At 41.1% G+C, this 16,207-nt stretch overlaps 1 protein-coding gene across 4 annotated transcripts in view; it reads left to right on the plus strand.

The window, feature by feature from the left end:
• Positions 1-16,207, plus strand: part of LOC145407186 (synaptosomal-associated protein 25-like) — a 143,599-nt gene that overhangs the window by 3,644 nt on the left and 123,748 nt on the right. The gene's annotated exons all lie outside the window — the stretch shown is intronic.

Genomic DNA, 16,207 nt, shown 5'->3' on the forward strand with positions numbered 1-16,207 from the left:
ATTTCTATTTACGTTCTCTGTTTTATTTACATTATTTACATTTCTATTTTATTTACACTGTGTTATACACTGTCACTTGAAGTAACATATAAAACTATTTTCCACTGTTCACTTATATTTACATTCATTGCTTTCACTTGCTGTTTACACATTATTTACAATTCCACTTCCACTGTTTTACTCAATAGAAAGATCCTAGTCACCCTTTATCAATTGCCAGCCCTTTACCTCTTTCCACACGAGGTTTAGTAGGGGGTAAAGGTCACAGGGCCCTTTGCATGGGGCTAAAAAGCAGCGGAAGTTAGCAGGAGCGAATCAGACATACCTTCACCTTGAAAGACGACAGTGAACTGATAGTGGTGGCCTCCTGCCGCCTGGCTAGGGTGAGTGCAATACTACCAACTTTAGCCTTGTGAGACCTGCTAATATTCTATCTATCTATATACCTAGGCTGCTTCCCCCAAGGAAAGGGAGGTAGCCGAGACAGGACGACTCACTCTCCATTTACTCATCCATTCAAACACATTCATTTGCATCTTAGCCCCAAAGGGGAGAACGGACAGATCCTCACCGCACCACACCGCACAAGGGTCAACTGGGCAATGCAATCAGTGACGTCCGCAGCAGGGCCCGACAGCAGAACTGGTTTACCCCTGCCACATCATAACAGACCCATCCCCTTACCCGCACCTGACCTGACTAGCTAATATATAGCAATGAAATGATTGGCAGGAAACCAAGACAATACCTAATAAATTAGGTAGTTCCAGGTGAATGTAAATATCACTTAGGCTTCTCCCTTCCCTCCTTATATTTATATTTATTACGAAAATAGATTATACGACATATTTCAAGGGGAAATAAACAGTGAAAATTAGCGAATGAGTGCCCGTGAGGTGTTGTCAGGTGATAATTAGCCAATTCTAAGTGTATGGCACTCTCACTTACCTTATTTCTTTCTTGTATGTATTATTTGGTACAAGAGTAGGGCATAGGGCTTATTTCAATGGATGAAATCAGTGAAAAATTCCAGGGAAGATTTACTTAGCGTAGCACGGCCAGGCAGGCGAGAGGATAGGGTAATGGAGGGGAGGTAGGGAGGGGAGTCAAGAACGGGGAGAAATGGCTAAATTGTCAACAATGGATGGGAGTACAGATGAGATTAGGAGTGCTAACTAGTGTTGGACATTGGCAGTACTGATAGATGATACATGCCACCACTTGAAAGCCCGGGTGAATTCAAAATAACCCAGAATCACAAAAGTGACGCCCCGCGGTATGATCCTTTGCTCCCAAGCGTCATGAAAGTGACTCCCCACGGTTTTTTTTTTTTTTTTTTTTTTTTTTTTTATGTGTCCGACTCTGGGCATAGGCTTCACAGCCTGCTATCAAGGCCCAGCAGTCCTCCTACATACCATACACCTATACATGTCACCACTTCGGCGCTAACACCCACCGTCCATATTGAATACATGCTAGGGCTGTCTCATACAGGACTGGTGTATTGGTATTAGCGGGGGTATTTTTACGACATGTCGGCGGGTCTTCTGGTAGATCAGTAAAGTGTGATTTAATGAAATTCAAATCCTTAAACTGTTCCCTGCCCCAGCCGGGATTTGAACCTGGGCCCGTTAGGACCGCACGCCACCTCTCTACCGATTGAGCCACCGCCTCCCCCAAAACTGTTTTGACTATCATTGCGGTACTGTACTATGTTATTACTTCACTACATTAATCAAATGGTTCAATATATATAATAATACGGTACTGAACACTGATAAACATGTCTTTTATTTACCTTATTGTGGTGAGCATACCTGAAGTGGTCAGGCAGTCCGGACTGCTTCTGACTTTATCGGACTTTTTTCCGATATACAGTATAGGAATTTAGTCCAGTAGCTCCTCGAGTCCAATAAAAGTGAATTCCGGTCTATTGAAGTCCGTTATATCGAGGTTTTACTGTATATATATATATATATATATATATACTGTATACTGTATACTGTATATATATGTATACCAGTATGTTAATATATATATATATATATATATATATGTGTATATGTATTTTATTAATTATATATATATATATATATCATCTCATATCTCATCAGATGTTTGTGTGTCCACTGCAGGACTGGCCTATCCCGACCGAAGTGGGGACGATACAGCCAATGTATCTCCACCAAGTGGCTTAGGCTGTCTAGTAGAGATTGTATGTAGGGTGATAAGTGCTTGTAAGTGTAATTGTAGTGTTGGAGTGGCTTTGGATGTGTGTGTAGTCTGTGAACCAAGTGTAATTGGCCCATGCAAGCCGACTGGGTGCAAGCATACTTTATAGTATGCGACACTGGTTCAGCCACAGTACCCCTTGTGTCCGCGAATGCAGTACGTGGCTGAAGAATGCCCCCAAAGTTTATTACCCTGGCGGGGCACGAACCCTTGTTCTTTAGTGTACAAAAACGCACACTTTACAACTGCACCACAGAGGCTCATATATATATATATATATATATATATATATATATATATACAGGTAAGCTCTTAATTCGCGCGAGGGTTAGGTTCCCAGACCCTTCGGGTATGTGGTAAATTCGCGTATATGTTCTGCCCTTGTGTGCACATAATTACGCATGTCTATACGTATATTACATCTGAATAATACTGTTTATGCACTACATACACCTTATAAACTAGCATAAAGTATTAAAAACAACAAAAATGTAAGAAATTTAAAACTGAAACCTGACAAGCACAGGCGTAGGTGGAGACACTTCAGCAGTCTGGTGCACTAGCCCTCACTGCCTCCCGTATGCTACATTCTGCCTTCTTTATTGTATGAACAGTTGACTCATTCACCCCAAACATGCGGTTCCAAGACAATTCACAGGCGTAGGTGGGGACACTTTAGCACAGTCTGGTGCACTAGCCCTCACTCTGTCTCCCATATGCTACGTTCTCCTTCTTTATTGTATGAACAGTTGACTCATCCCAAACATACAGTTCTGAGACAATTCACCATCAAGTCAATTCACCGTCAAAACTTGGACAATTCCCGTCATTCTATTAATATACTTATTATTGATTAATTAATACTTTAATAACTAATTTTCAGGGGGATTTTATAACTCATTTAAGTAAAAAACTAGTGTACTGTACTTGCTAAATTAACTGGTATGTAAATAAATGACGGGGAATTGTCCTGACGGAGAATTGTCGCCGACATTCCACCCTGAAGTTTGTCCAACACTTTAACTTTGTCAGTGACACCACTTTGCCAGCCCGCTTTGGTGTGTTACCACATATATCACTAGCACTACGCTTAGGCCCCATGTTGGCAGACAAGGCAAGCAATCACTGGAAGGCAGAAAAATAAGCCGCAAATAACGATTCTCGATCTCGAGTCACGCATGATTCGACCGTCGGATTCAAACTGACTGTAAGGTGTGTGGTAGACCTACCTCCCAGGCTCCCACACACACATACATATGTGTGTGCATACAGGCAGCAGGTAGGCATTTTTTATATTTTATTTATTTCTCTTGTATATTGAAATTACTTATTTGAATACTATAATTTTGTGTTAATTATTGTACGAAAAACTCGTGGATAACCGAAATCGTGTGAAAAAAGTTCGTGTGAATTAAGGGATAACCTGTATATATATATATAGATATATATATATATATATATACTGTATATTATATATATATATATATATATATATATATTATATATATATATATATATATATATATATATATATATATACTCTATATTATATATATATATATATATATATATACTGTATATTATATATATATATATATATATATATATGAAATGTCTGAATTAAACATATACTAATGGTATGTCCATCACAGTATTATTGTTATTATTATTATCAGTGGTGGGCAGCGCAAACGAAGAAGACCTTGCGCAAGCGCAAAGCGCAATCCACAGTTCATTACCTTGCGCAAGCGCGAATCTGCAATCTGACAAATATTTAGCTTGCGCAATGTTGCAAAGCGCATGCGCAAACCATTTGCATATATTTTTGGGAATTACCGAAAAATATTGAGATATATAAATAAAAGAGCATACCTACTTACTTTTATTTTTTATTATTATCTATTATTTGTAATTTGCGCAAGTGCGGAATCTAATATTTAGCCTGTGCAATGTCGCAAAGTGCCAGCGCAAATCATCTGCATATAATGTATTTGTGGGAATTACTGTAAAATATATACAGTAAAAGTCCCAATATTCGGCATCTATGGGACCAGGATGATGCCGAGATATTGGATTTACCGAATAATCAAAAAGCTACCCACTCAGTACCTTAAATATATTGGTGAACACTGTCATCACCACTTATGATATTACAACTGTTTGGAGAGAGTACTATATATTGTACAATACTGCAATCAATACAGTACTATACCTGAATCTGAAATATATATATAAATTAGTGAACATATACAAGTGTAATGACACAGTAGGCATACAAGTCAGATAACACTTCCTGGATGGCCGAAATGATACGTAATATTACCTACCAGCTCAGTACATCACTTGTATTGGTGAACTCATCACTACTTATATTATTACAAATATGTTTGGAGTGAGTGTTATATACAGTATTTTTTCCAAACACAAAATAAAATAGTCGGAAAATTGCATAAAGTAAAGTGAAGGAATATGAATTGGTAAGGTCTTTCTGATGTAAGTTAATCGTACATTTAGCACTCATTCCTTTGTTCGTTTTTTGTTTTGTTTACATGTGAAAGGGAGAGTATTGATGAACACAGTAATGTATTCCATTAACCCCTTAATAACCTCCGGCATTGAACAACCCATTACAGTAATAAAACTGTGAACAATTATGGGAAGGGAACGAAGGTCACTGGTATGTTTACACGACTCTACGATACGATTCCAAGCAGTCAGAGGGTCTGTTAATCTCAGATGTTTTCGCCCATTTGGTAAATGCACCGTAACTCTGTAACTTCTCCCGTGAATCATAGCATGGGTTTAGGAAACTAAATAACATATTGTTAGGTGCGCCAGACGATTATCTTCACATCTTTAAGAAAATGGAAGAAATTTAATCCCTCTCTGAGTATGCAGAGTAAGTTTCTTCCATTCTTCTATCAATTTGTTTTTCTTAAACACGCGAAGATAATCGTCTGGCTCACCTAGCAATGTGTTATTTAGCTTCCTAAACCCATGCTATGATTCGCCATGAGTCACGGAAAAATTTATAAAGTTACGGGGCATTTACCAAATGGGCGAAAACATCTGAGATTAACCGACTGCCTGACTGCTTGGAATCGTAGCGTAGAGTCATGTAAACATACCAGTGACCTTCATTCCCTCCCCATAATTGTTCAGTTTTCTTTATAGCTCACACTAACTTGATATCACTGACATCGGTACTGTAAAGGGTTGTTCAGTGCCGGAGGTTATTAACCCGCCCCATCCGGACGTTTTTGGACCTTTTTTTTTTTTTTTTGCTCAAACATCCGCTTTTGGTGAGAAACATCGAAAATTCATAGAGAAATCGCTCACCTGAGGTTTAAAATACCGGATTTAGGTGCGAGTACTTCCTTACCTGACTGGGTTTTCTAACAGGCTGGCACCAAAGAAAACGAGTTCTATGGGAGGATAACTATTTTATCCACTCATAAACAGTATTTATTTATTTGGTATGAATTTATATGTAGTACAAGAGTATATTGGTTTTCAAACAGTAATATAGGCATTATAAGCATTGTTTCACTCACTAACTGCTCATCATTCATGACCTTTTTTTCCCACATTACGTGATCATCATTTCTGACTATTTCTTCCTCTAAACTTTATCCTCCACATTGTCAGCGATTGGGGAATCACTCTGGCCCTGAATGTCTTTATTGGCCAGGTCACTGGTAACAGGTGAATTGCCGAGATAATGGCATGCGGGGGGGGGGGAGGTTATGCGGTGTAAGGCATTGTTTCTGCTTGACATCTTGTAGAGGAATAGAGGAAGGTGTCCCATGTATACGTGCCAAAAATCACTTGCAAAATCACTCGCGAAAATTGAAAATTGTGCAAATTAGGGACCTTGCAATGTTGCCGCGTTAATTCACGTCGCCAGGACGGCACGGGTTAAGGGGTTAACCCCTACACCGCGGGCTTGTTTACCAATGACTTGCATGTCCCGCGGGGTTATTTGGGCTCTGACAGACTCTCAAAAAATATTTGCCAAAAATCAGTTATTAGTCCTAGAATAATAAAATTACATATGCTTATGTCACATACCTTCAGCTTTCTCCTGGAATGATTGTTGAGCCTTCGTCTGTTACCGTAGGACTTGTGGAGACCTCTGAAGTAGGGTAACGAAGTCTCCACTTTACACTTCCCGACAACCCATAATATGATTACCACAGCCAGATACAAACACTATAAACACTATTCTACAATTTTCAAGTAGTTTGGGATCCATACTAAAAAAAAAAACACTGTGAAAGCAATGGAAATTACGAGCGCGTCTGACTGTCGCACTTGTGCTAGTTCGCTGTAGGCACTCTGTCATTTATTATTCATAAAACCCCTCACACTTTATATTTCTATTACTATATCACACTTATATATATCTGGAGTCTTTCTCCATAAGTTTCCTTCATTCGTATTAGTTTATTGTCACTGAAGTCATTCAATTTTTCAGTCAGTAAAATACGTAGAGAGCCACAGATTCACTCTCACTGTTATAACATAAATTATTTGTACTCATATTCTTATATTACTAATTACTTACATTACTATTTACATTTTCTATTCTGTTTTCAATATTTACCCTGCTGTTTTACTTACACTGTTATTCACTGTCACTTTCAGTAAGATAAAACTATAATACACTGTTCAATCATATGAACTGAACATCCATTGCTTTCACCTGCTATTTATACATTATTTACACATTATTTCCAAATAATTCTGCTTCCACACTTGCACTGTTAGAACTGCTTCTGGCTGTGATAATCGAAGAAGCAGGTAACACAGAGGGGAACCTGGCACTCAGCGCACTGCCAAAAGGTGCGTTTATGTTCAGGTGTGCTCCGTGTGGTATGCGCACCTACCTGACACCTGCGAATCGCAGCCTGCCTTTTCCCTGTGGCAGGCATTAGCTCAAGTCTGTGCCGATCCATATACGCCCTCTGCTCAAGTCGGTCGGGAAGTGTTACTGGATGGCGCTTTGGAGTTGCTGCTTGCACCCTTCCATATCTTTCCAGCAGCTGCTGGACACAAGTCCTGGCGAACAACCTCAGGGAGAAGGAATTGGGTGGCTTTACCTTCATCTTGGACAGGATGAAGGCGTTCAGCATCGTCATATCTATGAGATGCAGAAAAACTTTCCTGTACCACCTAGTATTCTTCCTGAGGCAGTCGATCTCACCAGTCATCATGTCGGACTTGTCCACCAGCCGCATGTTGATATTATAGTCCAACACAGCATCAGGTTTCATCACAGGTTCGCCTGTCCTACTGTCGACCTTCCCACTGTCTCTCATCTCCCCCTTATGTACGGTGGTGAGCATGTGCACGACTCTCTTGTCATGCCACCGTATTGCCAGCATCTTCTCATACTTGCGTAGGTGCACGTCTCCTCGCTGCGAGGTTCCCGCCTCTGGGAATTTGGGGAAGTTGGCACGATTACTTTTCACAGTGCCGCAGGAGCCAATGCCGTGCTCAGAAAGGTATTTGGCAAGTTTCGGTGCTGTATAGTAGTTGTCTGTATACAGCACATGATTCCCACCAAAATACTTTTCTAGGAGCACTTTCACTACACAGCCTGAGAAGCCAAGGGGGTGAGTTTTATCGAGATCGACAGTGCTGGCTGAATATATGATGAAGTCAAGGATGTATCCCGTCTTACAGTCGCACAGTACAAAGAACTTAACTCCAAAGCGATGGCGTTTGCTTGGAATGTACTGAACAAACCGAAGACGTCCTCTGAACAAAACCAAGGATTCATCAATGACAACCTTCTGAAATGGGTGGAAGAATGACATGAACTTATCCTTCATTCTGCTCAGAATCTCCCGGATCTTCCAGAGTGGGTCGGTTTGGGAAGGTACAGTTGGCCGCACTCCCGCGAGGGCCACCTTAATGTTGTCAACGCTGGCCGAGATAGTAACCGCGAATCATTAGTAGTGAGCTCTGATCGAAGCATTCACAGGACTGAGGGAGGGAGCGGGTTTGAGGTGGGTAGGTGGGTGCCTGTACACGAGAGGCGAGATATGACGATTGTTGAGGCGACAGAAAAGTGTAATATTTATTAAAAGAAAATTTTTTGTTTTCGGTGTTACTTTTGCCATCATGAAAAGTAAAAAGATCAACTTTAAATATTATACTGCAAAACAAAGACAACCGATCAAGATTCATAATTGTAGACTTTAATTGTATTTTATTTTATTGTCGTTTCCAAGCAATGGACGCTGTAAAATACAGACAAAAACTGCCTGAAAATAATGAATCAGAATGCTGTTTATTAATCACATGTAACAAATGTAAAACTCTCTCTGTACGACTCTCTCTTACTGGCTGTGGATGCTTCGAACGCATCTCTCTACTAGTGTTTCAGAGTAAATATCTTGGCCAGTGTTGACAACGCTGTGGCCCTCGCGGGAGTGCGGCCAGCTGTACATCATTGTCGGCAAAGTGCAGGTTTCCCATGATGTTCCGGAAGCGATCTCTGGCCATGTACTTATTGAAGGTGGGTGAGGGTAGTAAGGGGTCCATGGACCAGTATTCTTCCAACTCATGCTTCTTGGAGTGTGGCATGAGAAGCATGAGGGCAAAGAACACATACAGCTCCTGCACTCCCAGCATGGACCACTGTTGCATCTTGGCTGCACCTGTACCACTAGCAGCACATTGTGAGTCATACTTGTTGGTCTCATCACATATGTGCTGCATGACTTCGTCATCTAGGAAGGCTAAAAGGTAGTCGACACACTCGGCATTTTCGTCCATAGTGAAGGCAGGCTGAACTCCTGAGGAGCTCTCATCGAAAACAAGATTTTCGGGGACAAAATCTGACCCTTCCGTCCACGCGAAGGCGTCCAGGATTCCCTGTCGTGGCGGTGTAGGGCGGGTGGTGGTGGTGGTGGTGGTGGAGGTTGGCTGTGAGGGAGGCTTATCTCTGTCAAGGTCACTCTTACTGACCCTAGGTTGCCGTACAGCACTAGCAGCCCTTACCCTACTAGCTACACTACTTTTCACTCTCCTAGATCTACCTCTACCTCTGCGGCCTGCCTTCACTGTTGATGCTGGTGGTGACTCCGACGACGAAGACTCCGGAGATAACTCGGCCGACAATGATGACAAGATGAGTAAAGCGGGGCTTGGGGAACGGGGAGGTGAATGCACTCGTAACTCATGGCGGGCTGGGTCACGTGGGGGCATTGTTCTGGGGCTAACACGCCGCCTTTTCACTCCCTTCCCAAATTCTTGTCCTTCCTGCACTAAAGGCTCCTTTCCCTTGGAGCTAGACACTGATTCACTTATTGAAGCACTCGTTGTCGCTGTTTCTGGCGCGATAACCTCACCTGGCTCATCACACGATTCACCCAAATCGTCATAGTCACTGACCATCATTATCATGGACAATTCTGCAAGTTCTTGTGCCACTGCAGAGTCACTGAGGCCTTTCCTGCTTGCCTCAACACTTTTCTTTGGAGTAGAGGTCACGGGGCCCTTTGCAATGGGCGCAGAAGCGGCAGAAATGGCGAGGCGCGAGTGCGACATGTTTTCTCTTCAGCGGAGGACAAGGAACTAAATGCCGCGGCTTATCTGAGAAGGGAAGGGTTGACAATGACACTTTAGGCTGACTGCTGCTAACTTACAGGCTAATTTTTTATAGGTAGAAAATCTCGGCAATAAATAAAGAAATAGGTAGTTCCAGGTGAATGTAAATGTCAGTTAGGATTTTCCCTTCCTTTCTGATATATATTTTTATTACAGACATCGATTACAAGGCATAAATCAAAGGGGAAATTACCGTGGTAATGTAGCGAATGAATGCACGTGAGGTTTTGTCAGGTGATAATTAGCCAATTTCTGGAGTATAACACTATCACTTACCTGTTTTTTTTTTGGTATATATTATTTGGTATAAATATAGGGCATAGGGCTTATTTCAATGGATGAAATCTGTGGAAAAATCAGGGGGAAATTTCCGTAGCGCAGCGCGGCGTGGGAGGTGAGAGGAGAGGGTAATGGAGGGCAGGTAGGGAGGGGAGTCACAAAGGGGGTAAAATCGCTAAAAGGTCAACAATGGATGGGAGTACAGATGAGATTTGGAGTGCTGACTAGTGTTGGACATTGGCAGTACTGATAGATGATACAAGCCACTACTTGAGAGCCCGGGATAATTCAAAATAACACAGAATCACAAAAGTGACGCGGTATGATCCATTGTGGCCGAGCGTCACGAAAGTGACGCCCCGCGGTTAAGGGGTTAATGGGGTATATTACTGTTTGCATCAGTACTCTCTCTTTCACATTAAACACAAAAACGAACAAAAGAATGAGTGCTAAATGTACGTTTAACTTTCATCAGAGAGACCTTAGCAATTCATATTTTTAAGTATTTTTCTGACTTTAGCTTAGGTTAGGTATGGTTAAATTATTAGGTACAGTTAAACTCTGTTAGATTAGGTTTAGTTAAACAGGACAGTCCCTTCCACCATTATGCTGAGGAATAAAAATACTAGAGCTGTCACAGCTATACAGCTAAAAACAATGGGGAAACTGATTTAACAAGCACCATTTATTTATGGGTAATGCATTACAGTATCAGTGGTTCATGGGCTACGCAATTACCAGTAAATGTCACTTTCAGGAAGGCGTCAAGAATGAACGAATTTTAAGAATTAGCGAGGGGGCTTGGAATGTATCCCTCGCTAATTTGGAGGGGGTGGTTACTGTACTGTATGATACTGTCCAATATTGTAATCAATACAATACTATACCCGAGTCTGAAAAAATATAGAAATTAGTGAACATACAGAAGTGTAATGAATCATTAGGCCTACAAGTCACAGATAACACTTCCTGGACTGCCGAGATGATTCCGGACATCTGCTGAACAATCAGAGATTTTCGTAAATGGGACTATTTCTCAAAACTGCCGAAATGTCGGATCTACCGCATAATCAGCTGCTGAATAATAGGACTTTTACTGTATTGGTATAATTAAATAAATCACTAAATTAGCAACCTGCCCACCACCCGTGGTGACTGAGGTACAGTAGGTCATTGTCCAGGAAAAACAGCCTATATTTACCAAGGCATTGGCAAAGATCACGTGATTACTGTATCATCAACTCTCTCTCTCCAACAGAGGAGGGAGGGAATGGAGAATAAGAGAGAGAGGAGGGAAGGAATGTAGAATAAGAGAGAGAGAGGAAGGAAGGAATGGAGAATGAGAGAGAGGAGGGAAGGAATGGAGAATAAGAGAGAGAGGAGGGACGAAGTTTATGCCTTATCTCTTCACTCAAAGGGACGCTCCTTTGCCATTCCTGCGTATTTATTCTCTATCTATCTCAGAATAATGCTCTTTATCTCTCTTTCTCTCTCTCTTGTCTTGTCAAGACAATTTATTTAATAATTCAGTATAGATGTAAAATAGCATATGTAATTCGTTACAAAAAAAAAATCGTGAAACATTTATTCTCTCTCTCTCTCTCTCTCTCTCTCTCTCTCTCTCCCCTCTCTCTCTCTCCTCTCTCTCTCTCTCTCTCTCTCTCTCTCTCTCTCTCTCTCTCTCTCTCTCTCTCTCTCTCTCTCTCTCTCTCTCTCAGAATAATGCTCTTTATCTCTCTCTCTCTCTCTCAGAATAATGCTCTTTATCTCTCTCTCTCTCTCTCAGAATAATGCTTTTTCTTTCTCTCTCTCTCTCTTGGTATTTGTTCTCTCTCTCTCTCTCTCTCTCTCTCTTGGTATTTGTTCTCTCTCTCTCTCTCTTGGTATTTGTTCTCTCTCTCTCTCTCTCTCTCTTGGTATTTGTTCTCTCTCTCTCTCTCTCTCTCTCTCTCTCTCTCTCTCTCTCTCTTGGTATTTGTTCTCTCTCTCTCTCTCTCTCTCTCTTGGTATTTGTAGTCTCTCTCTCTCTCTCTCTCTCTCTCTCTCTCTCTCAGAATAATGCTCTTTATCTCTCTCTCTCTTGTCTTGTCAAGACAATTTATTTAATAATTCAACATAGATATACAACAGCATACGTAATTCGTTACAAAAAATAAAAAATTCATGAAAACAGAGTATTTAAATCAAATATAAATTATTAGGCTGTGGGTATTTGATTTAAATAATATGTTTTAATGGTTTTTGTAAGGAAATGAATATGCTAATCTTAATAAATAATGTATATTTATTGTCATTTACTACTAATAATAATTTAAAAATACATTATCTGTTGAAGCATATTAATGCTACCCCCTTCCCTCCCACCTCCCCTCACCAAGCACCAACCCACCCTCGCAACCCGCCCCAGCCTCCCCCATCCCATGTCCAGCCGTGTGGGAAGCTCCTACCACGTGTCCCCTGGAAGACCACGTGTCCCTTGGATTGCGCAGTGCGCAATCCACAGGGCAGGTGCGCAAGCGCAAATTTAGTTGTGCAAGCGCAACTAAGTTTGTGCTTGCGCACCTGCCTTTTCATGTGCGCAAGCGCAAAATTGCGCATGGTCTCGTGCGGTGCGCAATGCGCAAATGATATCACCGGAGCGCAAGGGTGCGCAATTGCGCATTGCGCAAGTGTTTGCGCACCTGCCCAGCACTGATTATTATTATCATTACTTTTTTCTTTTTACATATGAATTTAGGAGTTTTGTGATTGTTGCATTGCGGTTTCTTTCAGTGTCTGTATTTAATGGTTATAAATACAGATGAGGGTTTCGTAGGCAGCACCATCTGCATTCACACCTGTGTTAAAATGAAGTTAGGTTCGGTTACATTGTTATCTCATTTTAATGGAAGTACAGTACAGTAGTGGATAGAGCTAGGATGTGGAAAATCCCACTCTTTCTTTACTAAGTATTTAATAAAGCACTTGTAATGGAAAAGTTGTAGAGAAAACCCTCCTCCTTAGAGTTGGGTCAGTGAAAAAAAATCACCTGATTATGGGCTAAAACTGTATATAGTATTTATTTTATCTATTTATTTATTTACCTTGTCCATTTTATGCACTTGCTGATACTTGCTCAAACAAGATGGCGATGCCAGAAACTAAGAGAGCAATAGTTTTCACATACAGCCAGTCTCTTGGCTGCCATATTCACCCACTAATAGAGTATTCATCACTCTGGGTGCAATGTTGTTTGAGGTGATTTATAGAAATGAAACAGTGTTCAATTGGTATTGTTTGTAATTTGGAATGCTTGAGCATAATACAGATATAGCATATCACATCACAAGAGTTTCGAATAATTTTACAGTGGACATGCAGCAGTGTACACCAGAGCCACTTTTAAAACATCCTTAGCCAGACCCCACTAATATAATGGTTTCAGTCACTTCACTTCTTGCCCCATAGGGATCACTGAACCTTACCCCTATTAGCCAACTACATTTCATTTGTGTGTGTCCTGTACATGCCACTCACCGTCAGTGACTCAGCACTTCACACATCATTATTCCTTGTCTTCTCACTTCCTATCATAGTAACTTTAAATCTGTATTTATTGTGCATTTTTATCAAGAGTTTAGGTCATTTTCTCATGTTAGGATGTAGTACTCCCCAGGTGTATAAATGTGACTGTTATCAGTTTCCTGAGAAGAGTTACTCAGAGATGGACAACTAGAAAGATATCTAGTGCAACAGAGTTGTCAGGCCAGTGCTAAACACCAAACAGAATGACGTGCTAGTTACACTGAAACATCAAGCACAGTACAGTAGTAATACTGTATCAGGATTACCTTTTAGATGTTCTGGATGTTGTGAACCATGTACAGCATGCAAAGATATGACCGCTATTATGTGGTTAGCTAGAAAGTAACATTTGATTGTTCATTTGCGATGTCATACAGTACACCAATAATCATATGTTGGTTATGTACATGCAGTACAGTAAGCCAAGAACATATGGCTAGTTAAACATACAAGAGGAGTTGACTAGAATCCAAAGCATGGAACACAGCTTGACCTGAACCAAAAGCTTTTGGGGTAATATGTGTCAGGATACCGTACACCAAGACTGGATTTCCAGCTGCTAAAACCTGTTATGTATGACATGTCAAGGAGGCGAATGTGTGTGTGTGTGTGTGTGTGTGTGTGTGTGTGTGTCCACTTTTCTGTATGGTGACGTATGATATCTTCACACCGGCTAGAGTCATCTCAATCATTCCTACTGTCCATCTGGTGCGTGCGTGTAAAGTACGTGTATTGCACATGTATGATCCAGTGCACAACATTACCAATCAAAGGTTTTTGGTAGTAATGTTTGATGCCATACCCTACCTACTGGACAGAATATTGACAAAACTAGCAGTTAGAGGAGGGCAGGCGAGGTGGATGGAGGATAAGACGAAGCGCCAGAGTCTGGAATTTTTCATAATAGAAAAATATGGGTTATAATAAATGGAATTTATTCCCAATTTCATTCCATAAATGCTGGCATACCTCAGGGATCAGTTTTAGCCCCAACCCTCTTTCTCATTCGTATGAATGACCTCCAGTCACTCACAATCCAATACACTCTTATGCTGATGACCTAACACTTCATAGTTCTTTCACAGTTCGTACCTCCTTTACTATCTATCTGTCTATTGCCAGACGCCATAATCCCGTAAGGGGTGGCCATTTGACTTTGAGTTTATGTTTTACAAGGAGGGGCGCTAAACCTCCACCAACCCACTTGCTGACACGTAGGGAGCACGTATGGTCTGGTTATATGGTTACCACCCAGCTTTGTAAATGGTTTCTTGGCTTACAGGAAACCACTTACCTTGTCACTCGCTGTAAAGCCACCTGTAAAGGAAAGAAAAGTAATAAGAAGTGACAGAAAAGATGGGAGAAATAGGAAGAGAGGAGGGCAGGCACAGAAATAGCATGATAAAGGCTAAGGAAGAAGCAGGCAGCACTACATGAAGTGAGTGGATGATGGTCACCACAACCTACCACTACCTCCTTTACACAATCTGATATTATAAATTCCCAAGTAAACACAGCAATTTCTCAGAACCAGAACCTTTCAAAAGTTAAGCAGTTGAGACAAACAAATCTGGTCTCATTTCATGCTCAGAAAACTAATTACATTAATTTCTCCAACTGAAAGAATCCCTCAGACTCCCACATAATACTAAATGATATCACTATTCCCATGTCCACTGCAATTGATATTAGGATGTCACACTATACACCAACCTAAGCTGGACAGCTTGTGTTAAATCCCTTGCTAAAAATGCTTCTAAAAAATTGGGACTTCTTTGCAGAGTTCATGACTCTTCTGGGGAGGAATATAAGCCAGTGGAGAAGGATATTGAGAATGGGGATTCCTCCATTCTCTCTCATCCTGCCCAGCCGGGTGGGAAAACGTAGCTCACGGCTTGGGAAACTGGGCTAGAAACACGATGGACGGCCATCCTGCACTTATTTCTCCTATAAGGAGTACTTTTTTTTGCTTTTCCTTGATTTATATGTCCTTTTGGATTGTTTTATGCAATAAATTTTTTTTCCGTTTTTGGTGTGGGATTGGGTGGGTATAAAATTGCAAACATGCCTGGTATGGTACGGGTTAATTACCCACTAAACCACCAGGCTCCATGGTTTGGTTATATGGTTACCACCCAGCATAGTAAATAGTTTCCTGGTGTACAGGAAACCATTTGACTTGTCACTCAGTGTAGAGTCACCCATAGGCAGAAGGAAGAGGAAAGAAAGAAGGAAAGAAAGACAGAAGAGACAGTGTAAAATCACCTGTAGGCAGAAGGAAGAGAAAAGAATGAAGGAAAGAAAGACACGAGGAAGAGAGGAAAGAGCAGACACCCAAAGCAACACTGCATCAAGTGAGTGGATGGTGATTGCCACCACCTACCATGATAATAATAATTCATTTCATTCATTCATTGCCAGACGCCATGTATCCCAAACGGGGTGGCCAAGGGCTTAGAGTTAATTGTTTTTTACAGGGAGGGGCACTAATCCTCCACCAACCCCACTTGGC

Source organism: Coenobita brevimanus, chromosome 72 (assembly GCF_032717465.1).
Source record: "Coenobita brevimanus isolate Jiangsu-jjx chromosome 72, ASM3271746v2, whole genome shotgun sequence".
Taxonomy (NCBI): domain Eukaryota; kingdom Metazoa; phylum Arthropoda; class Malacostraca; order Decapoda; family Coenobitidae; genus Coenobita; species Coenobita brevimanus.